The sequence below is a fragment of the Rattus norvegicus genome, chromosome 2 (genome assembly GCF_021556685.1).
Source record: "Rattus norvegicus strain SHRSP/BbbUtx chromosome 2, alternate assembly SHRSP_T2T, whole genome shotgun sequence".
Lineage (NCBI taxonomy): Eukaryota > Metazoa > Chordata > Mammalia > Rodentia > Muridae > Rattus > Rattus norvegicus.
This window is the reverse complement of record NC_141535.1, coordinates 209,967,675-209,991,779: the sequence shown is the minus strand read 5'-3', so window position 1 is coordinate 209,991,779 and position 24,105 is coordinate 209,967,675. Positions and strand designations below refer to the sequence as shown.

Sequence of the window (24,105 nt, the reverse complement as noted above, 5' to 3'; positions counted from 1 at the left end):
CTCATTTTTGAGAAGCAGAATACCCCCTTTGTGGTGTCAGACACGCAAGAGCATGCACATCAACTCCCCTGCAGTACTAGGCGCATCCTCTCTCACTGACACCAGGCAAGGCTGTCCATACAGGGGCATGAGACCCACAGGCAGGCAAGCAACAAGCTCAGAGACAGTCCCTACTCCAGTTGTTGAGCGATCTGCATGAAGGTTAAACTGCTTATCTGCTACCTATGTGAAGAAGGCCTAGGTCTAGCCCATGCTCACTCTTTGGTTGGTGGCTCAGTCTCAGGGAGCATCCAGGTTATTTGACTGTTGGTCTTACTCTGAAGTCCATGTCTTCCTCCTGCCTATCAATCCTCCCAACTCTTCCTTAAGACTCCCTTAGCACCATCTAATGTTTGGTTGTGGGTGTCTGCATCTCCTTCCATTTGCTGCTGTGTGGAGCCTCTCATGAGAGGACAGTTATGGTAGGTTCCTGTCTACAAGCATAACAGAGTATCATTAATAGTGTCAGGGACTGGTTCTTGCCCTTGGGATGGGTCTCAAATTTAGGGCAGTCATTGGTTGACCAGTCCCTCATAAAGATGGCTTTATCTTTGTTCTGCACATCTTGTAGGCAGGACACACTTGGGTTGCAGATTTTGTGGGTGAGTTGCTTTTTTTATTTTTTATTTTTATTTATTAAGTTTTATTTTCCCAAATGTACAGCTGATTGACTCTGTTTATGCATCTTTACCAGCAGTTGAGGCATCTCCACCCTTTGTGTTTCTGGTGTAAATTACTTGGGCTCTGTGCTTTGAAATCAGCTTGATAAGTCCTTTACTAAGTAGCTCCTGAAGGGCTGCCGTGGCCAAGGAACCTCAAATCTTCAGTCTCTCGGAGACCACAGGTGGAGTAATAAGCTTATAGTTGGGAACTTCCTTACAAAGTTTGTCGTATGTAGCTTTGTCAAACAGGACGAGATTGTTCAGCTTGTCCCAAACTTTGCCTTTGGACCACTTCTTTTTAGCCTTGCCACCAGATTTATTTACTGGGTCTTTGTCTTTTTTGACCGATTTCCTGCATCCTTCTTGTCGTCTTTGGGCGGAATGGCGAAGCTCATTAGTGTGGACCATCCCTCCACTAGGAGTCCTGCTTGGCTACAGGAAATGTCCACTTCAGGACTCACATCCCCCACCGCTAGGAGTCTCAGCTAGAGTTGCTCCCATACCCTCCCTGGAACTTTCCCATTCCAGGTCTCTAACACGTCCTAGAGATAGACCCCTCCTGCCTTTGACCACTGATTTCTATTTTGTTTCTCCTTCTGAGGAAAGTTCAGCCATCCTCCCTTACTTGGCTTCTCTGGGTCTGTTGATTTTAGTCTGGTTATCCTGTACTTTATGGCTAATATCCACTTATAAGTGAGTACATACCATGCATATCCTTTTGGGTACGAGTTACCTCAATCAAGTTAATATTTTCTAGTTTCATCCATTTGCCTGTGAAATTCATGATGTCCTTGTTTTTAATGGCTGAGTAGTATTCCATTGTGTAAATGAGCCACATTTTCTTTATCCATTTTTCAGTTGAGGAACAGCTAGGTTGTTTCCGGTTTCTAGTTATTACAAATAAAGCTGCTATGAACGTAGCTGAGAAGATAATCCCTATGGTGTGTTAGGGCATCTTTCAGTTATATGCCTAGGACTAGTATGCTTGGGACTACTACAGCACTCCCACCAGCCATGGAGGAGTGTTCTTGCACCACATCCTTATCAGTATGTGCTGCCACTTGAGTTGCTGATCTTAGCCATTCGTTTTGATGAGCATTTCCCTGATGACTAAGTATTTCTCAGCCATTCGAGATTCCTCTGTTGAGAGTTCTATTTACCTCTGTACCCCATATTTTAATTGGGTTATTTAGTTGGTTGTCAAAATTTCTTGAGTTCTTTTTATAATTTGGCTATTAACCCTCTGTCAGATGTAGGATTGGTGAAGATCTTTTCCTATTTGTAGTCTGCCATTTTGTCCTATTAATGTTGTCTTTTGGCTTACAGAAGCTTTTTAATTTTATGAGGTCTGATTTATTAGTTGTTGATCTTAGAACCTGAGCCAATGGTGTTCTGTTCAGGAAGTCGTCTCCTGTACCAGTTAGCTCAAGGCTATTCCACACTTTCTGTTCTGTTAGATTTAGTGTATCTGGTTTTATGTTGACAGCTTTGATCCACTTGGACTTGAGTTTTGTGCAGGGTGGTAGACATGGATCTATTTGCATTCTTCTCCATGCAGACATCCATTTAGACCAGCACCATTTGTTGAAGATACTTTCTTATTTTCCATTGTATGGTTTTGCCATCTTGGTGAAAAATCTAGTGTCCATAGGCTTGTGGGTTTATTTCTGTGTCTTCTATTCAGTCCCACTAATCTACCTGTCTATTTCTATACCAATACCATGCAGCTTTTATTACTATTGCTCTGTCAGGGACTACTTGAAGTCAGAAATACTGATACCCCCAGAAGTTCTTGTATTGTTCAGGATCAATTTAGCTATCCTGTTTTTTTGTTTTTGTTTTTTCATATGAAGTTGAGAACTGTTCTTTCAAACAGTATATGAAGAATTGTGTTGGAATTTTGATGGAAATTGCATTGAATCTGTAGATTGCTTTTGGTAAGATGGCTATTTTTGCTATGTAAACCCTATTAATCCATGAGCATGGGAGGTCTTTTTATCTCCTGATATCTTCTTCCCCAATTTCTTCAGAGACTTGAAGTTCTTATCTTGCAGGTCTTTCATTTGCTTGTTTAGAATTACACCAAGTTATTTAATATTATTTGTGGCTATTGTGAAGGGTACTACTGTCTCCCTAACTTCTTTCTTAGCCCATGTTTTGCTTATGTAGAGGTTTGAAAGTTTGGTAGAATTCTGCACTAAAACCATGTACCCTAGGGCATTTTTTGATTGGGAGACTTTTAATGACTGCTTCTATTCCTTTAGGGTTTATAGGACTATTCAGATAGTTTACCTGATCTTCATTTAGATTTTGTAATTGGCATCTAAAAAAATCACCCATTTAGATCTTCTGTTTTTGTGGAAAACAGACCTTTGAAGTAAGACCTACTGGTTCTTTGAATGTCCTCAGTATCCATTATTATGTCTCCCCTTTCATTTCTGATTTTGTTAATTTGGGTAGTCTTTTTGCTTTTTAGTTAATTTGCCTAAGGATTTGTCTATCTTGTTGATTTTCTCAAGGAACCAGCTCTTGGGTTTGGTAATTCCTTGTATTGATTTCTTTGTTTCTAATTGATTGATTTCTGCCCTGAGTTTGATTATTTCCTGTAGTCTACTTCTGGGTGTGTTTGCTGCTGCTGCTGCTCCTCCTCCCCTTCTCCTTCTCCTCCTCCTCCTCCTCCTTCTCTTCCTCTTCCTCCTTCTCCTCCTCCTCCTCCTTCCCTCCCTCTCTCTCTCTTCCATGACGCACTGGATAGAGAGTCATTGAGTTTTCATGAATATGTAGACTTTCTGTTGTTGAGGTCTATATGTGGTTGATTTTGGAGAAGGTTTTGTGAGGTGTCAGAAGAAAGTATATTCTTTTGTGTTTGGGTGAAATTTCTATAGATATCTGTTAGCTCCATTTGAATCATAACCTCTGTTAATTTTGTTATTTTTTTGTGTACTATTAGTTTCTGTCTCAATGACCTGTCCATTGATGAGAGTGGGGTGTTGAAGTCTCCCTCTATTAATTAATGTGTAAGGTTTGATGTGATTAAGTTTTAGTAATATTGATTTTAGGAATGTGGGTGCCCTTGCATTTGGGGCATAGATGTCCAGAATTGAAGTGTCCTCCTGGTAGACTTTTCCTTTGATGCTATTAAGTGTCTTTTTCTGTCTTTTTTTTGTTTCTTGGGATTGTTTGCTTGGAAAATTTTTTTCCAGCCCTTTACTCTGAGGTAAATACAGCAGTATGAGGGATTCTGTTTACTCATCATCCATTCTGTTAATCTGTCTTTGTACTGGGGAGTTGAGTCCATTGATGTGGAAAGATATTAATGAGCAATGATTGTGACTCCCTGTTATTTTGATGATGGTGGTGGTGGTAGCGTGTGTGTGTGTGTGTGTGTGTGTGTGTGTGTGTGTGTGTGTTCCTCTTCTATTGGTTTTAATGGTGTGAAATTATTTCTTGTGTTCTCTTGAGTGTAGTTAGCCTCTTTAGGTTGGAGTTTTCCCTTCTTGTATCCTCTGTAGGGCTGAGTGGAAAGATATTCTTTAAATTTGGTTTTGTCATGGAGTATCTTGGTTTCTTCATCTATGGTCATTGAAAGTTTTGCTGGGTATAGTAGTCTGCTGCCATCTGTGGTCTCTTAGGGTCTGCAAGACCTCGTACCATGCTTTTACAGCCTTTAGAGTCTCAGATGAGAAAATGGGTGTAATTCTCATAGGTCTGCCTTTATATGTTTTTTTGGCGTTTTTCCCTTGCTGCTTTTATTTTTTTGTTGTTTGTTTATTCTATATATTTAGTGTTTTGGTTATTATGTGACAGGATTTCTTTTCTGGTCCAATTGGTTTGGTGTTCTTGTACCTTTATAGGCATCTCTTTTCTTAGGTTAGGGAAATTTTCTTCTATTATTTTGTTGAACATGGTTTCTGGACCTTTGAGTTGGAAATCTTTTTCTTTTATTCCTTTTCCTTTTATTTCTTTTTATTCTTAGGTTTGGTCTTTTCAACAGTGTCCCAAAAATATCCTGGATTGCCTCAGTTTCTGTTTTCTTTATTGCTTCTATTTTCCTCTTCGAGTCTTGGGCAGTTTTACTCATATCCTTCACCTGTTTGATTATATTTTCCTGTATTTCTTTATATTCATCTGCTTCCTCTTTTAATGCTTCTACCTGTTTCAATGTATTTTCCTATATTTCCTTAAAGGAAATATATGTCTTTTTTTAAAAAGCCACTATCATTTTTATAAGATTGGATTTAGGATCCCCTTCTGGTGCTTCAGTTTCGTTAGAAAATGCAGGGTTTGTTGAAGCAGGATAGCTGGGCTCTGGTGGTGCTTTATTGCCCTGGTTCTTGTTGTATTCTTAAGCTGTCTTTTAGGGACTCGATTTTTCCTGATGTTGACTGAATGATCCTAATGGCAACAGTCCTTTTTGGGAAAGTCGGGGGAGCTGTGGACTAGACAATGGAGGTCACGGTACCTCGGTCATGTACTCTGTAGGTTGTGTCCTGGGTGGGCCCTACTCTGCAGTCTGTGTCCCAGTAGGACTCAATTGTCATGGCAGGAGGATCTGACTGGGATAAGATTGCTTAAACAGGGTTATTTGGTTAGTCTTGGGATCTCCAAAGGTTTCCAGAGGGAAGCAGGACACTCTTGGGGTTCCCCCAAGTATCCTCCGTACAGAAGAGTGAGCTCAGAGTTAGACAGTGGGGCTCAGGGACCATGTGCAGCTCACCTCTATAGTTCATCCCAGGCAGACCAACTGGGATGGCGTGCGGATCTCACTAGGATGGGATTGGCCAGGTAGGGTTCTGAGCTGCTTAGGTTTAGAGCCAGCAAAGGTTTGCATGGGGAAGCAGTTCGCTCTTGGGGTCCCGGAAGGACCGAAGAGCTACCTGAGAGCTTATGCAACTCACTCAAAATCTGATTTTTAAAATTAGCATTCTAAGTACCATTATATCGTTTTTCAGTTCTCTTTTTGTGAGTTTTGGTCGATCTGGGACTGGGATGGAGGTAGAAGTCCTGGAGCAAGAGTTGGGGGTTCAAGACAGGTACAAACCCAGCTGCTCTCTTCCTGAAATCTGCAGTAGTAGGATCGCTCTTCTCTGAACTCAGGCCTTCCTGTCCTGGCTCATGTAGCCTTGTGCGCCCACCTTTGCCCCTCTGGAGATCATGTAGCCTGATAGCCAGGTTAAACTTACTCTCTGCTTATAAGGTCATGTTCAGCAGCACCTGAAATTCCTCCTTATGCAAATGAAGCATCCTTAGTGCATAGCCCCTAGTCACTCCGCAAAGGTTTAAATAGCACCCATTTCCCCCATTCAAATGAGCTATCTCATTGAAGCTGCCTACAGTCTTTTCTCCGTACGCATTGCCTCCTGTGCCTGTGATCTCTTCTGCTCCTGGCTGGCTTGCCTCGCTTCCCCACTCGGTTCACAAGGTTGTGATCATGGGCCAATCATACAGGTCTGGAGAAGTGGGGCCTGTTGTGGCTTGGTCTTCCCCATTTTAAAGTTCCCATCCAGTCTGTCTTGATATTCCAAGAGTCATTTTGTGCCATTCCCACCACCCACCTTCAATGCTTCTCAGCTGTTCTTACCGGCTCATGCTCCCCTTCCTGGTTTTTAAGGTTCTTCCTCACTTAGCACCTGCATGATAGTGTTTTATGTGCATACATTACAGACTTGGATATGCATACTGAGGAATGTGGGATTTGTTTGCCTCACCTGAGTTTGGATCACTTGCTTAAAATGCTTTCAAGATCCAGTTATCTTCCTATTAAGTTCCTGATTTCCGTTTTTATAAAAGATTTAATGATGTATGTATTGAAGCTGTGTGTGTGTGTGTGTGTGTGTGTGTGTGTGTGTGTGTGTGCGCGCGCGCGCGGGTGGGCACATGGGCACCATGCCCTAACAAGTGAATGTTTCTCTGGTGACCAGAAAATGTTATGGGATTCCTGGAGCTGGAGTTAAAAGTGATTGAAACTGGAACCAAACTCTGTAAGAGCAATGGGTCATACTTCTGGTCCTCATAATCTTGTCTTCACAGCTGAATAAAACTCCACCTAGTTTATGTGCCACATTTCCTTTTCTGTGTGACCTGATGGACATTTGGGTTGGCTCCATGTTCTTGCTATGATAAAGACAGACGATGAACAGAAGTGGGTTTACAGGGGACCAAATGAGGAGAGACAGATAGGGAGTAGTCAGGTTATGGGGAATGCTAAGTTGTTTAGAGTACTCTAAGACCAGTAGGCCTCTTAGAGGTCTAAAATATAACCATTACATTAGATTCTTAAGTCTGAGCAATATAGATGTGTTGGTAATCTAGACAGCAAGTATTTGACCTGGCTTTCCTCTTTTTTAATTAATGTATTTTTGGAGAAAGGATTTCCTGTTGCCCAAAGTGGCCTTGACCTCAACTCTGACCCTCATTATGTAGCTGAGAATGGCCTGTGTCCAAGCCAGGAGGTGCATTTCTTTGTGTGTAGACAGATTGTAGCTCCGTAACTCATACTGGCTTGGATTTTTACAGTGTTCCTGTCTCTGCCTCCCAAGTGGTACAATTAAAGGTATGTCTTAGGGTTTCAATTGCTGAGCTAAAACCCCATGACCAAAACCAGGTAGGGAGGAAATAAAGTGTTTATTTCAACTTACATGTCCCAATTACAGCCCATTATGAAAGGGAGTCAGAGTAGGTAGGAACTCAAGGCAAGAACTAGAGGCAGAAACTGAAGCATGAGGCCGTGAAAACTGCTGCTTACAGCCTTCCCTGTTTTCTTAAAAACCCTAGCACCACCTGTCTAGGTGTAGCACCACCCACAATGGGCTGGGACACACAGCAATCATCAGTCAAGAAGATGCCACACGGATTTGCCTAACTGCTGATCGTAGAGCAGCGTTTTCTCAGTCGAGATGCCATCCTCTCAAATGATCCTAGCCTGTGCCAAATTGACATACAAAACAAAACAAACAAAACAACAACAGCAAAGAAAACAAAACAACAAAACAAAAAACAAACAAAAAAACCTAGCCAGCCCATTGTCTGAGCTAACAAGCCTGATTTTTTGAACCTTTTTTGTTGTTTTGTTTTTTAAATAATAAAATGCATGAATACATGAATTACTTAATTCTTTCAAGTAAATTTGAGAAAATTCAATGAAAAGTGAGACACTAGAGAATACCAGTCATGCAATGTGTTGAGATGTCTGAAGATAACAGACTCAGTCGGATGAGCCTATTTCTCTTGGGCCAACTACATCCAACAATGAATTCATTCATCGGGGTTTAGGATCATGGTGACCTCTTTTCTGTCCCCAAAGAATGAAACATTTTATCAGAAGCTTCTAGCAGTTGTTTGACAGTGTGGAAAGCACAATGTCCATATTAGATACTAAACTTAAACTCTTATTTACTTTGATGAGGACACTAAATCAATCTGGTATCTGTCCAGGGATCTAAACTTTGTTAGATTTTCAGTACAAAAGAACAGACGCCTTTAGACTGAACCCAACACTGAAATCATATGATTGCTTCCTTCGGTGAAAGATGAGCCTCCTCCGATCTTACCCTTGGCTCTTTACTAAATCATCTGTGTCTCTGCCATGATTCGATACTATTGTCTGCCAGCTCTGCCTCAAGGAAAGAATTACAGGACAAGAAGTTTGCAGTTCAGGGACAGTACATTAGCACACCAAGTCAGAACCTCCTGCATGATGTAAGGAGGAGGAGGAGGAGGAGGAGGAGGAGGGGGAGGAGGAGGAGGGAGAGAGAGAGAAAGAGAGAGAGGGGGGAGAGGGAGAGAGAGAAAGGGACAGATGGACAGAGACAGACAGACAGAGAACAACAGGGGCAGAGAGGAGGCTGGGTCATTTTAAATGACAGCAAGGACTTGACCTGATGAGACAAGGGTAGGGACCTTTGAAATTCAGGTGAAGTAAGTCCAGGGAGCCCTCCTGTTCTCCCTGGCCAACAGGGCAGCACCCTGAGGGTCATCTGTGGCCCAAAGGCAGGTAAGGAGAAGGTTGGCCTTCTGGCCTAGAGCCCAACAACCTGCCAGATAGGAAAAAAGAGCTCAGTAATGAGGCACGTTTTCTTGGACATGAGTCCAAGAGTAAAACCCTCTGGAATCTAGTGTGGAAGTGCTCAGAGGTCATTCTGAATGACCTAGAACCTCTCCTAGCTGTCTACCTAATTAAGAATGACCTATCTCCCCCTTTCCCTCAATACTAACATTTTATAGTCCTTTGGATATAAATCCTGCACATATAGGTCATATGTAAGTATACAAATTGCATTTAGATTATACAACAAAACATAATGTAAATATTTTTGGATGAAGGTCAGACTTCTCAACTGTCCCCTGTCTGAGTTAGGGAATTAAATAGGAAGGAGACATCAGTATCCTTTTCTTAGTAAAAAGGATAGCTACAGGAGAGAACGTGTCGAAACAGCGACAACAGAAAAAGTCTCTGATGTCCAGTAGGTGTGGATTGACCCATCTGCTTTGGAGATGGGAGAAGCTTACAGAATTGTTTTACTGTCACAGGCTGAGCCCTATCTCTACTACCTCACTTAGGACTTGTGACCAGCATGAGGCCAGTGTTAGGTTTGGGGAGAACAGGGATCGATCAGTGGATGTAGCAAATTGTAAAGCCTATGTTTTAAACAGGACTCCTCCTGTCACCCCGAGCCCAGACTTTTAATAGTGATACTTTGTCCTGTGTCTGTGTATATCTTTTGATATCTTTTTGAAAGATGTGATTGCATTGCATGGCCTACCTGAGGCACTACAGTTCAGAGTCAGACAATAGGACAAATAACTGCTAGGTTCACTTCCTAGTTGCTCCGTGTTTCAATACTGCTGATCCTTCAAGCTGACTAGTAGGGATGTATGCAGAAAAGAATTATGGGCCATTTTAGACTATCCCTACGTTCATTTTTTCTTTTTCTTTTTCTTTTTTTTCTTTTGAGTTCCATTTTTTTTTCTCTCAAGCTTTTTTCCTCTAGCCTCCATCCTTCTGCTGTCAGTATCAACCGTAGCCTTTGCAGTATCCTCTCTGATGTCTAACCACAGGCATTTCTCCTTATAAGGATTAATCACCTCCTTCATTGAAAACAGACCTTTCGTTGGTCATGTGTAGTTTGCCAAGAAGCATCTCCATTCAGTTGTAATTTTGTGATGCTCTTCACTGTAGCTCCCTGGACCAGCATTACCTTTACTTGATAACTTAGTATGAATGTCTATTCTCAAGATAAACCCTATGTCCACTGAATGAGAAACCTGAAAAGTTCAGGGTCTATTTTTTTTTAAGAAGCTCTCTTGATGGCTAATGGGCACTAATGCACAAGCTACACTGGCCTGAGCATGAGTCCACTGACTACCCCCAACATCCATGTCTGCTCAAGCTTCCAGCCCCTTCACTGTGTTCTGATTTTTAAGGACTTCAGGGCAGGGAGGCTTCCATCTGCCCCAAGTTTCTTAATGCTCTGGATTCCATTTTCATAGGGAACTGCTCTTCCTCTTCCCCCTCATCCCCCTCCCCCTCCTCCTCCTCCTCCTCCTCCTCCTCCTCTTCCTATATAAAACAATCTTCTAACAAAATTATGAGATGAGAGCAAATTTGTATGAAAGTATAATAAGTAAAAAAAAAAACAAAAAGACACAGTGTTGGAAACTGCTAAGATGTCAGGGCATTTATTTATTTGTTTATCTATCGTCCTTTCATTTCATCTTTAATTTCCTTTATATATTCTGGTAAAATTTCAGGGAATTTCAGTAAGTTAGATCTAGCTATTCAGAGTGAGAAAACTAACCATAGATGTCAGCCAAATAGCACAAATTAACTCTAATTATATCCTGGCTGCCTGTTTCTCAAAGTAATTCTTTGAATTCTAAAAATTCTGTCATCCACTCACCCCTGTATTGACGGGAAAATTTCCCAACAATTACGTCAATGCTATTCTTAATTAAACTATAATACATACAGATTCTTAAATTTTTAAAATATAATTAAGATAAGACAAATCATCACATTGAAGTTGGGCAAAGCAAACCAACAGAAGGAAAATAGCCCCAAAAGAAAGCACAAGAAACAGAGATCCAGTCCTTCACACACTCAGGGGTTCCAGGACCTGGTGCCCATGTAAGACACCATGTAGGCCCTGTGTTTGCTGCTTCAGTCTCTGAGTTCATACGAGCTTTGCCCAGTTGATTTAGAGATCCTTGTACTGCGGTTTTTCATCTCCTCTGGCTTCTTTATGCTGCCCACTGCCTTTTCTGCAGGGTTTCCTGAGCTCTGAGGCGAGGGATTTGTTGAAGAGACCTCTTTTACAGCTGTGTGTTCCAATGTATAATTACTGGCCGTGGGTCTCCGTATTGGAGGGAACATATTCCTGGTACTAACTTCCACATGAACAGATCACATTTCTGTTTTCCTTGGGCCTCAGTGTATTCATAATAGATTTATTTAGGAATTCCTGTGTGGCAACTTCATAGTTTCCCAAGACTTGGCAAAGCTGAATTTTACCTTGGAAAGAACCTGTCCTTGTTGGCAATATCGTGACCCTTAAAGTTTTGGAGTCAGCTAACTTGTGTCTAGATTGCTGTTCACAAGGTTAGCTCAAGTTCTCAGCATCACCTTCCTCTTACTGCTGAACATTACTGTGCTTTCCTGGGCCAACTCTCCATTGCCAGGCTCTCTATGGATCTATATCTCCCTTGCTCCAGAACCAGAGTCCTCTACGTCCATAGTGTCCTGCGATGCCTTTCCCACCACACTACTAACAACTCATGCTTCTCTTTTCACATACATTCTAAAACTTAGCCCCATTTTCTCTTGTGTATTTCATAGGAACCTCTACTTTCACAAAACAAAACAACAAAACCCCAAAATGATGGGTACAGTGAAGTATTTGCATCTGGCCAGGATCAAACCACACCCTCTCTCCTACCCATCCTCATTATGAATCATATTGATGCTTTTGTATTTCTGGAAGCCATTTGCCCTTGACTTCTTTATTTCTACCCAAGATTCAGCATCCTGATTAACTTATGTACTCTTTTTATCAACAGTCTATGCTACCCTTGGAATTACTTGCTTGCCTAAAAAAAGGATATATATCTCCCCTATCATTGTCACCTCTTGACAATTCTAAGTAGGGTCTCATACTCTCCACATCTGCTTTACTTCTAGAAACTCAAATTTCACCTTGGCATTTGTCATTTTCCCCTTCACTGAATCTCCCAAACTTAAAAGTTATTTGGCTACGTCTTTCCTTTCTCTAACTCCTCCACTGGGGACCCTGCTCTCAATTCAATGGTTGCCTGCAAACATCACCTCTGTACTCGTCATGCTCTGGCAGAGCCTCTCAGCAGACTCCTATATCAGGCTCCTGTCAGCATGCACTTTAATTTTCTTTTCTTTTCCTTTTAATATTATTTATTCAATGTATATAAGTACACTGTAGCTGTCTTCAGACACACCAGAAGAGGGCATCAGATTCCTATTACAGATGGTTGTGAGCCACCATGTGGTTGCTGGGAATTGAACTCAGGACCTCTGGAAGAGCAGTCAGTGCTTTTAACCACTGAGCCATCTCTCCAGTCCCCTGCATGCACTTCTTAACATCCACAATATTGTCTGGGTTTGCTGAAGGGGTTTGCAACCCCATAAGAAGAACACAGTATCAACCAACCAGACCCTCCAGAGCTCCCAGGGACTAAACCACCATCTCAAGAGAACACAGAGATGGACCTATGGCTCCATCTGCATATGTAGCAGGAGATGGTCTTGTTGGGCATCAATGGGCGGAAAGGCCCTTGGTCCTGTCAAGGCTCAATGCTTCAGTGTAGGGGAATGTTGGGTGGGGAAGTGGGAGGGAGTGGGTGGGTGGTTGGGTGGGTGGTTGGGTAGATGGATGGAAGGAGCACCCTCATAGAAGCACGGGCCCATGATCACAACCTTGGGTAGGATAGCTGGTTTTTGGAGGGGAAACCAGGAGATGGGATAACATTTAAAATGTTAAAAAATTTTTCAATTAAAAAAAGTTTGGGTTATGGAAATTGCTTACTAAGTGCCATGAATTGAGTATCTCAATTCTTGGAAAACAACTTATATTCCTGGCACTATATAATCTGGAATTATGTAGCCATCTAACTCACTGTCAATATAATCTTCACTCCCTTACTATGTGTAGCCCGTGTAAAAAACTGCACTATGGCACCTACTATATAGTATAAGGGAGTGACAGGTAGGTACACGTTAGCTTGAAAACTTCTGTTGGAACATCTGCCTTTGAAAAGCATATATAAATCACAGAAAGGAGACAGGAGCAGAGTCAATAACCGGAGTGGCCTTCGGTTATATACCATTCAGACAACTGCTTGAAGAGAGTGGACGAGGCATCTATAGAAAGGGAGTGATGGTGGTATATCTATCTGTTTATTGTGTTATCAATCCTCTCTGCTAAAGTACACTGAGTTCACTGAGGGCTGGGTGTCCAGTCAAAGAGCATGTACCTCTAAAAACCCAACAGCACAAAATGATCCTTCCTGATGAAAGGGTGTCTGCTTAGGCAAGGTGCTCCTTCCTGGACCCTCTGTGTTTAAAGCAACTTTTCTTGTTCTTTGCTTGTGCACTCCGTTGAATTCAGCACAGAGCAATTAAGAAGTAATTCCTGGCAAGGTACACAGTGTAAAGAAATGCCACCACCGTACGGAAGGCTTTGGGTGCTCCATGACTTACTACGGAACGGCTTCTTCTGCCTAAGGAACTTTTCAAGGATATTGAAAAGTTTTAGTTGCTGATGTTTGGCAATGTAATTTTGACAATATATCCTAACTTATATAGTTCTGCCTTCAAGTTTAAATTTATGCCAATCTGGAAGGCTGTAACATACAAGTCAGTCCGAGTTCTGAATGGCTTTACTACATGTATGAAAAAAAACACGCGAACTATTGCTGCTGCTTCTGTGACAATAATTGTAGATATACTATTAGAGAAGTTACACAATTCTGTGCTTACGTGTATACTCTAGATAGGCTGAATCTGAATTTATAGGCACATTAAAATTTTATTTTTATTTAATTTTTAATTTTTATTTTATTATTTTTTTCATTTCTCCTCTTTTTGGCTGGGTGAGTGTTCTCTGTCCCTCATGTTCTCTTATTCTGTCACCACACTCACACACACACTCCTTGTTCCATTAAGACCTGAGTTAAATACGCAATTTCCTAAGATGTCCTTGTCAAGCGACATTATGGAAATTATTTGAATAGCATTGCTAAGCCAGGTGAGCCATTTAAAAATGTAAATAGCTTGCAATACCATGAATCTGGCTGATGAAGAGCAACCTTAATGCTGATTGATTTATTAGAATCTTTTCCTGATTAGTAATTGCTTCAAAGTCTCTTTTCTGTGGTTCAGTTTATCATCTTAGTGTCAGTTCTTAATATATAACTGTGTAACTATCAAGACTGCAACAAGCATTTTCCATTGTTACTTTCCCGTGTTTTCAGCCATGTATAGAGGCAAGTAACTGTATCCCTTCTGGCTATTGACTGCATACCCTCAGTGCCAGGCTGGTCCTGTTAATGATCTGATTTATGAATCCATAAGCCCGTTGCACCAGTCCACCTCAGCATTGTTTTTCTGCAGATTGGTCTGCTTTGACTATTGTTATGACAATAAAACAACCTTCCGGTTATGAATGAACTTCCAGCTTTTTGCCTGTTCCTCAAAATTAATTTAAAAGCGAAAAAGTATAATCATAACCTTGAGACGTTTTGAATGCGAGCCTCGCTTAAAATTCACAAACTTGATTATGATCTTATGAAGCAGTCAGTGTCTTAGGGTTGTCTTATTGCTATAATGAAGCTGCCAGGAATTTTCATTTATTCTCAAGTTAAACCTCAGGATAGCTATTTGATCGCAGGAAACCAGCCAGAGCTAAAATACTGCTTTGACGCTGGAGTTCACATTTATTTGTATAACTCCCGAGGAATGTCTATCAGTCAATCATGGATATTTTATTGCCTATCATATTTATTTTTAATATAAATTTCAATTTAGCATTCTCTGAGGGTGAGCACTCTGTGTATTGCTACTTTGTCATGCCACCACATCTTCATTCGTTACACTATAGGCATGGCAGGAAATTCGCCCAAGTCTACATGTCATTGATTTGGGTTGTAATAGTTGAATTAAGCGCAGTGCACATTAGTTTTAAATTTTGTGGTTATGACTTTTTTCCTGTCTTCTATTTAACAGAAGTAAGAGGTAGGATGCACATTCGTTGTTGGGCAGGCAAGATGTCAAAGCAGATAAAGGCCACTTACCTGATGTAACAATGACCTTAGTTTTAGTTCAATTACTAAGACATACTTAGTGAAGGAGAGAAGGGACTGTGGGAGGTTGCGCTATGACATCCACAGATACACATACAGATACAAAAGTAACAAATGGAACTTGGACGACGTTCTGGTGAGTTGTGCACACACCTTGTAATCCCAGGACTTGGGAGGCTGAGACAAAGAGGATAGCAAGTTCGAGGCCAGCCAAGAATATATGGAAACTTTATATTAAAACCAATCATATGAGCAATGTGTGTGGGCGGGGGTGGAGAAGAGTGAGTATAGGCTATAATAATTCTGACAATTTGGAATGAAAATTGCAGTGAAGTTATTTTGATAGCAATGATGATCATAACAGCAAGAATAAACCTAAGGTAAGTCCAATCTTTGTTATATCTCTGAAAATGAGGACAAATTATCTACTAACATAAAAGCAAGTGTCTATCTCTTTTATATGTTCTCCAGTGCTCAAAAATCATATATCCCAATACTGTTTTATTCCAAAAATATCATTCTATGAAAAAGATAAGTCCTTGGTGCTAGATGGTTCACAGGATAAGAAGCATTTGCTGCTTTTGCAGAATATGTACTTTTAGTTTCCCCCACTCACTGGGCAGTTTATAACCACCTCTGACTCCACTTCCAAAGGCACTCACACACACTCTTCTCAGTTGTTTGCTATTGCTGTGATAAACATCATGACAAAAAAGCAACCAAGAGAGGAAATGGTTTATTTATGTCATCATATGCTTTACAGCCTATCATGAAGAGCCTTCAGGGCAGAAATCTGGAGGCAGGAGCTGATGCAGAGGCCATGGAGGGATGCTGCTTACAGGCTTGCTCCCCAAGGCTTGCTCAGCCTGCTTTCTTTTCTTTTCTTTCCCTTTCTTTTCTTTTCTTTCCTTTTTCTTTTTTTACAGTTTCTTTCTTTTTTTTTTTCTCCCTATCTTTATTAAATTGGGTATTTCTTATTTACATTTCAAATGTTATTCCATTTCCTGGTTTCCATGCCAACATCCCTCTAACCCCTCCCCCTCCCATTCTATATGGGTGTTCCCCTCCCAATCCTCCCTCCAGTACCTCCCTTACCCCAAGAATCCCGATCACTGGGGGTCCAGCCTTGGCAGGACCAAGGGCTTCCCCTTCCACTGGTGCCTTTACTAGGCTATTCATTGCTACCTATGCAGTTGGAGCCCAGAGTCAGTCCATGTATATATAGTCTTTGGGTAGTGGCTTAGTCCCTGGAAGCTCTGGGTGGTTGGCATTGTTGTTCTTATGGGGTCTCAAACCCCTTCAGCTCTTTCAGTCCTTTTTCTGATTCCTTCAACCGGGGTCCTGTTCTCAGTTCAGTGGTTTGCTGCTGGCATTTGCCTATGTATTTGCTGTATTCTGGCTTGTCTCTCAGGAAAGATCTACATCCAGTTCCTGTCAGCCTGCACTTCTTTGCTTCATCCATCTTATCTAGTATATGTATGGGCCACATGTGGATCAGGTTCTGAATGGGCGTTCCTTCAGTCTCTGTTCTAAACTTTGCCTCCCTATCTCCTCCCAAGGGTATTCTTGTTCCCCTTTTAAAGAAGGAGTGAAGCATCCACATTTTGGTCATCCTTCTTGAGTTTCATGTGTTCTGTGCATCTAGGGTAATTCAAGCATTTGGGCTAATATCCACTTATCAATGAGTGCATATCATGTGTGTTTTTGTGTGATTGGGTTAACTCACTCAGGATGATATTTTCCAGTTCCATCCATTTGCCTATGAATTTCATAAAGTCATTGTTTTTGATAGCTGAGTAATATTCCATTGTGTAGATGTACCACATTTTCTGTATCCATTCCTCTGTTGAAGGGCATCTGGGTTCTTTCCAGCTTCTGGCTATTATACATAAGGCTGAACATAGTGGAGCACGTGTCTTTGTTATATGTTGGGGCATCTTTTGGGTATATGCCCAAGAGAGGTATAGCTGGGTCCTCAGGTAGTTCAATGTCCAATTTTCTGAGGAACCTCCAGACTGATTTCCAGAATGGTTGTACCAGTCTACAATCCCACCAACAGTGGAGGAGTGTTCCTCTTTCTCCACATCCTTGCCAGCATCTGCTGTCACGGGAGTTTTTGATCTTAGCCATTCTCACTGGTGTGAGGTGGAATCTCAGGGTAGTTTTGATTTGCATTTCCCTTATGACTAAAGATGTTGAACATTTCTTTAGGTGCTTCTCAGCCATTCAGCATTCCTCAGCTATGAATTCTTTGTTTAGCTCTGAACCCCATTTTTAATAAGGTTATTTGTCTCCCTGCGGTCTAACTTCTTGAGGTCTTTGTATATTTTGGATATAAGGCCTCTATCTGTTGTAGGATTGGTAAAGATCTTTTCCCAATCTGTTGGTTGCCGTTTTGTCCTAACCACAGTGTCCTTTGCCTTACAGAAGCTTTGTAGTTTTATGAGATCTTATTTGTCGATTCTTGATCTTAGAGTATAAGCCATTGGTGTTTTGTTCAGGAAATTTTTCTCCAGTGCCCATGTGTTCCAGATGCTTCCCTAGTTTTTCTTCTATTAGTTTGAGTGTGTCTGTTTTGATGTGGAGGTCCTTGATCCACTTGGACTTAAGCTTTGTACAGGGTGATAAGAATGGATTGATCTGCATTCTTCTACATGCTGACCTCCAGTTGAACCAGCACCATTTGCTGAAAATGCTATCTTTTTTCCATTGGATGGTTTTGGCTCCTTTGTCAAAAATCAAGTGACCATAGGTGTGTGGGTTCATTTCTGGGTCTTCAATTCTATTCCATTGGTCTATCTGTCTGTCTCTGTACCAATACCATGCAGTTTTTATCACTATTGCTCTGTAATACTGCTTGAGTTCAGGGATAGTGATTCCCCCTGAAGTCCTTTTATTGTTGAGGATAGCTTTAGCTATCCTGGGTTTTTTGTTATTCCAGATGAATTTGCAAATTGTTCTGTCTAACTCTTTGAAGAATTGGATTGGTATTTTGATGGGGATTGCATTGAATCTGTAGATTGCTTTTGGTAAAATGGCCATTTTTACTATATTAATCCTGCCAATCCATGAGCATGGGAGATCTTTCCATCTTCTAAGATCTTCAATTTCTTTCTTTAGAGGCTTGAAGTTCTTATCGTACAGATCTTTTACTTGCTTGGTTAAAGTCACACTGAGGTATTTTATATTATTTGGGACTATAATGAAGAGCCTGTTTTCTTAATCCACCCAGCACCACCAGTAGTGAACTGGGCACTCCCACATCAATCATTAATTAAGGAAATCCCTTTGAGGTTTGCCCACAGGCAGTCTGGTAGAGGCTTTTTCTCTCTTGAGGGTCTTCTCCCAGATAACTCTAGTTTATGCCAAGTTAACATAAAATCAACCAGAGCACTGCTTATTGCTCTAGGGGAGGTCAAGCCTAAGAGAGAGGAGCTGATCAATGAGGTATACCAAAGTCTCATGTAACAGCCACTTTTATTCAGAGCATCAGACAATTTATGTTCTGAGGGTTATGAGGATCACATGATTTACACAATCATAAGGGCGTACCAAATGTGGCAAACAAGCCACAGATAGTAAAAAAACCATGTTTTCTCTGTCCACGGAGGCATATAAACAAATAAACATAGCCATTTATAATGAATAATCTGAAGTAAACTCAGTTCTACCCACTATACCCGGGAAAAGCATGAAAGCAAACCCCAGAAACAATCTTTTGAAGAGACAGAGGTCACAACTGCCTTGTCTTGGTTTCTTACAGTTTTCTCTCAAGAACTCAGAAATCTCATAGGATTCCATTGTTGGGCTATGTTCCAATAGGACACAAATTCTCAAATTTTATTAAAAGAATCAAAAACCAACATAGTTATGTAAATGATGTGCCAGTATTTATACTTTTATGGTGATTATTAATATTCGACAAAGGCAATGTTTCAAAAATCATAAAATGTTAAGACTCAACAGGACTGCAAATGAAGTGTTTTCTCTTTGTTCATCTAAATGTTAAGTAATTTGGGTAGCTGGAATCATATATATGTTTCATAAGTTCTATTCTCTTTATATGAAATATAGGCTAATTCCATTCCATTGCTGTTTAACTAAGGGATTAGTAAGGAGAAAATATGCCATTTGTTTGAAAAATATAAGTAATAATTTAAGATGTTTAGTGGAATCTTTCAGTATTAAAATAAAAATAAAGTAATTATCTTGTGGTAAAACCCATGTATAGAACCTGGAGATTTGATAACCTCAGTTTTATACATATATTTAGTTCAATTATATTTTTTTCATCTGAAGAATGTTACTCTAGCATAAAAAATTCTTTACAATTAAGGCAATGTATAAGAGAACACATAAAAAATTCTGTAAGAGTGAGCCACTCGTGACTCTGATTGATTTAAATCTGACCTTGAATAAATCATTTGTCCATTTAGAAGATACATTTTTTTCATAAATAGATTTAATTTGATTAATGGATGCAATTTCAGAGAAACTAAGATATATTTCCATCTAGAAAAAAACCACTTCCACCTATCTATTTGCATAAGAAATGTTGCCATTTTGAAAGTGCTGAGGAGGAAGGATACTTCCCATTGAAAAGTAAGAGAGTTGATTACTAGGAACACGATCCTTTTAATAAATCAGTACATGGAATAAAACACATAGTTGGAAAAACAAGGATATCGGTTTTGAGAGCTAAATTCCTAGACTAGTCTGTCCCCTATCCTAGCTCTGACTTAGTGTTCCTATATCATAGTCATCCTGAAAGATCTCTACAGGACTGACATATGCAGTCTCCTGAGGAGCCATACCATTTTAGGTAGCTAAGGGAGAACGCACTACTTATCAGCTTTTCCTATTCGCTTGGCTCAAGGCACGCTACACCCACACTCAGAGGGGGAGCTAATATAATGGTTTAACACCAAAAGAAAGAAAATGGGGTATTGTCCATGTCTGCAGTTCACTTTCTATCACCAATATTCTTTTTTTCTTGGGGTGACCTTCCTTCACGTTGACAAGGTGTCTTTGTACTTTTAATTGTTGATTACTGTACAAGCAAAGAACTGGAAGGATTTGGCTTTGTTGCTGTAGCCTATCACCGGGTCTTCTATTTGTAAATGCTTGTCCTTACACACATGCCCAAAACATGAAGGTCAGGCAGCTCTGAATGTCTTAGGCAATCAAAGAGATGGGCCAGGCATTGTCTTATTGCTGATTGGTTGTAGTAAAAATCTGACAGCCAATAGCTAGGGCAGGTAGTGTAGGGACAGGACTTCCTGGCAGTGGACGGGATGCAGGCAGAGAAGAGAGACGAAGAGAGACTAGGAAGAAAACAGAAGGGAGAGAACAGAGCTGTAAGCAGGGAGAGCGAGCCACATGGGGAGATTAGATGGAGGAATAGTTAGGAAAAGTTTAGATGAGTTAGCTGTGATTCTGCCTCATCAAAGGTCCTAAACTTTCAGAAGTCTCCGTGTCTTATTCATACCACGAGCGGGTCCAGGAAAGCCCCACTTTTTTTTGTTGTGTTTTCCTGGGGACTTTTCAAATCAGCATTAATAATGTGTATTAAAAGTGGATTCGTGGGCCAGGTATGCCTTAACTGTTGAGGGGACGAAGGCTAATGTGAGTTCTGGCAGGGAACAAGAGGGGAATTAAAAAAAAATGCCCTGGAAGCTGAGGACCTGGAGGCTGCTTTTCTTAAGGCTGCCCACGTTCATCTCCTAAGGAGGTCTTGACGTACTGCAACTATTCCCACCCAATGCTTACACCTCACCGCTGTACTTCAAGGTCTGATAGGCTATTTGTGGTAAGAAAGCATAAGGAATCTGGGCTAATGATGGGAAGTCTGCTACGATCCTTATCTGGACAGAAGAGGGATGTCACTGGGGCATCCTGAAGCCCTTAGGGGCGGGTCTGTTGGGCAGCTTCTTGACCCCGATTTTCATCACTGTACCATGGCTAATGGACCCTGCTTCCGGGTTTGTCCTTTCCTTTTCACACAGCTGCACAAGATTCAGCAAACTCATGGAATTCACCCACAGATGGCTGTTAGAGTGATTTTGGCTATGATGGTTTGATTAGACACACCCTTTACCTAGAGTACATATATGTGCACAGGGCTTTTATTTTATTTTATTTTATTTTGTGCATTATACCTTGTAATAGCAAAAAGTTAATTGCCCTTCAGTAGAAGACAGATTCCATTTTGGTGCATGTCCTAAAGTCATTAGTCAAAGTCAGAATTTCTTGGGCCCAAGATTTTATCTAGGAAGAAATAAATGGTTAAGGAAAAAAGGTAAAGATTAGAACTGTAGAAGGATTGAGGAGAGGGTTATGTATTCTGTGATCACGAGTGGGCTACATCTTGGGAATCAACCTTGATAAATTTGTAGGGCCAAGTATAGAGAACTCTGTATTTTATTCCCAGGGAACGGCCCAAGGGAGGCTGCAAACACTGGCTTGCCTGCTCTTACAAATGAATGTCTACAGAGTACGGTTCCATCACAATGGCAGAGTTTGCTCAGTTGGAACAGACACCGTGACCTTCATAGTCACATGCAGCAAACAACTGTTAACCCCTGTACAAGACTGGCAAATTCTAGTACTCTAGTTTACCATCCTGTGAAAGTGGAAGAGATAGCTATTACACCTTAGACAAGTATAGCACAGGAAGCTTGAGGATTCCCCATGATAGAAAATCTAAGATTGGGTTGGGGAGTGTGGCTGTAGTGCTGTGGGCATGGAATCAGCAGAACAATAATTGGGCAGGGGCAACCAAGAAAGCCATCAGCTATTGGAGGAGCCAGCACAAACAATAGCAAAGGCATGGTCAACATCCTATGATTGAATGGCCACAGCACCAAAGGATGCCAGCTAGCTTAAGAGATACCAGACTGGGACTATGAGCCTGCAACATGTTAACTCCCCAGTTAACTCTTCCCCCACTCATTTATCTGTCCATCCATCCATCCATCCATCCATCCATCCATCCATCCATCCATCCATTTACCTGTTCTCATCTATCTATTCAACAACTCCTCCAAAAATGTGTAGTCTTTTTAGAACACATTTAAAATTAAACCAAAAAATTAAACATAATTGCATATGTGTAATATGCATAAACAATTTTTCATAGTAGCTGTCACTGTTTTAAAGTATAGAAACGTTCAGACAATGTAGGAGTCTCCAAAAGTATCAGCAGGTAACCTGTTAATAATGCTGAGTAAACCTGTTATTTCATTTTGACCGGTTTCAGAGTGCCTTAGAAAAGAAATGTCAACTGCAGAATATTGTTATGAATAATGTTTGGACTTGAGTAATATTTAGGCAGGTCTTTCAAAGTACGTAACTGAATGGAATTGGGGAATTGTGAGTGACTTTCAGGGTTGGTGAACATAAGGAAGTGAGTCTTAATATGTAAACTGAGGATGACTAGTAAACTCTGTCCAGAAAAACACTTCTAAAGCAGACTGCTCTACAAGGTGTTTCCTATATGAAATAGTAGAATTGTTTATTGATTTATAGCCTTGCTTTATCCTTACAGTGCTTTTCTAGAACAGATAGGTTATGCTGACATGGGAGGTGTACTGTCACCATAATGCTCTCTTTTCTCAACACAGTCTTCCTGGAACTTATATTCCAGCAGAGGATGTAAGACAGTGAACATATTGTGCTTTATTGGTTACCTGACTCTTCATAATCTCTCTCTCTCTCTCTCTCTCTCTCTCTCTCTCTCTCTCTCTCTCTTTCTCTCTCTCTCTCTCTCTCTCATCTCTATCATCTATCCTATCATCTCTGTTTTCTGTACTTTCTATTATATATACTGTCTGCCAAATCATATCTTCTGTCTGTCATCTATCTTATCTCTCATCTATCTAATCTATCATCTATGCATCTGACATCTACCTATTTCTATCTATCATCTGTCATCTATCTTTATCATTATCATCTATATCTACGTATCATCTATCATCTCAAATGGCAACAGATGCTATGGAGAAAACCAAGCTAAACCAGGAGGAAAGAGATTGGGATGGAGGGGTATGCTTGAAGAACATGATTAGGACAACGTTATCGATTAGCAGACATTTGAGTAGTGTTCTGCAGGGTATGTAAGAGAGCTTCAAAGAGGTGTCAGAATGGTCAGACACCATTTTAGAAATTAGGATTCCATAATTAGTTCAGTCAGGGAAAAGTAGAGCCCCTTTTCTTTCTCACCTGAGACTGAAATGTCTTACCTGCCCACTAATACAATAGACAGTCACCACTTTTCTCTTTCCCCTGTCCTTCCTGCTTTAGTCTCCACAGCCCTTGCTTTACCTGTTGATAATTTTGAGGTGTTTATCGCACTTCCCAGATGTCTGCTCTGGGAAAACAGTTTTGTCCTGTGGATTTCTTGGCTCACCCTCCACGTCCTGATTGTCTTCTTTCTTCTGCACTTCCCATGGGTTTTGCTGAGCAGGAAATGCACACACACACACACACACACACACACACACACACACACACGCACATGTGCATACACACACACCCATATACAGTGTGCAAGTAACAGATCACTCTCTGCACACCACCTAGAGGAAGCCAGGTCACTCTTGAGACTTTTGCTAGGGAGGAAACTGAAGCACAAGTTGCAAAGGAATTTCCCAAGCAGACAGCATTGGTGATGTAAAAGCCTTGGCACTCTCTGGACTCCTTGCTCTGATAGGCTGAACAAAGCAGGCTCTCTAATGCCCTGTGTGGAACGGGCTGCCTTACTCTGAAAGCTTTGTGTTAGATTTTACCTTACCCAGCATAGCTCAGACTCTTAGATCTGAACTTCTCATTTAGAATAGTCAGACCTCATACTGCACTTACCAGCATTTGCTTACCACGAATCTTTCATCTATTTGCAATTAACATATGTTCTCTGATGTATTCCAGTCAACGATAGTGATGAAGACCACAATGACAATGCTAACAACTTACCTTTGTAACATCACTATCTATGAGCCCCTGTCCATTTTAGAAGATGTCTATAAATGAGCATTTCACCATCACCAAGTCTTCTGAGATTAGCAGTCCTACGTTACTG

The 24,105-nt window shown here is 40.9% G+C and overlaps 1 pseudogene; it reads right to left on the bottom strand.

The window, feature by feature from the left end:
- Positions 1-710: 710 nt before the first annotated feature.
- LOC103691683 (40S ribosomal protein S25 pseudogene) lies at positions 711-1,096 on the bottom strand (annotated as a pseudogene).
- Positions 1,097-24,105: the final 23,009 nt, after the last annotated feature.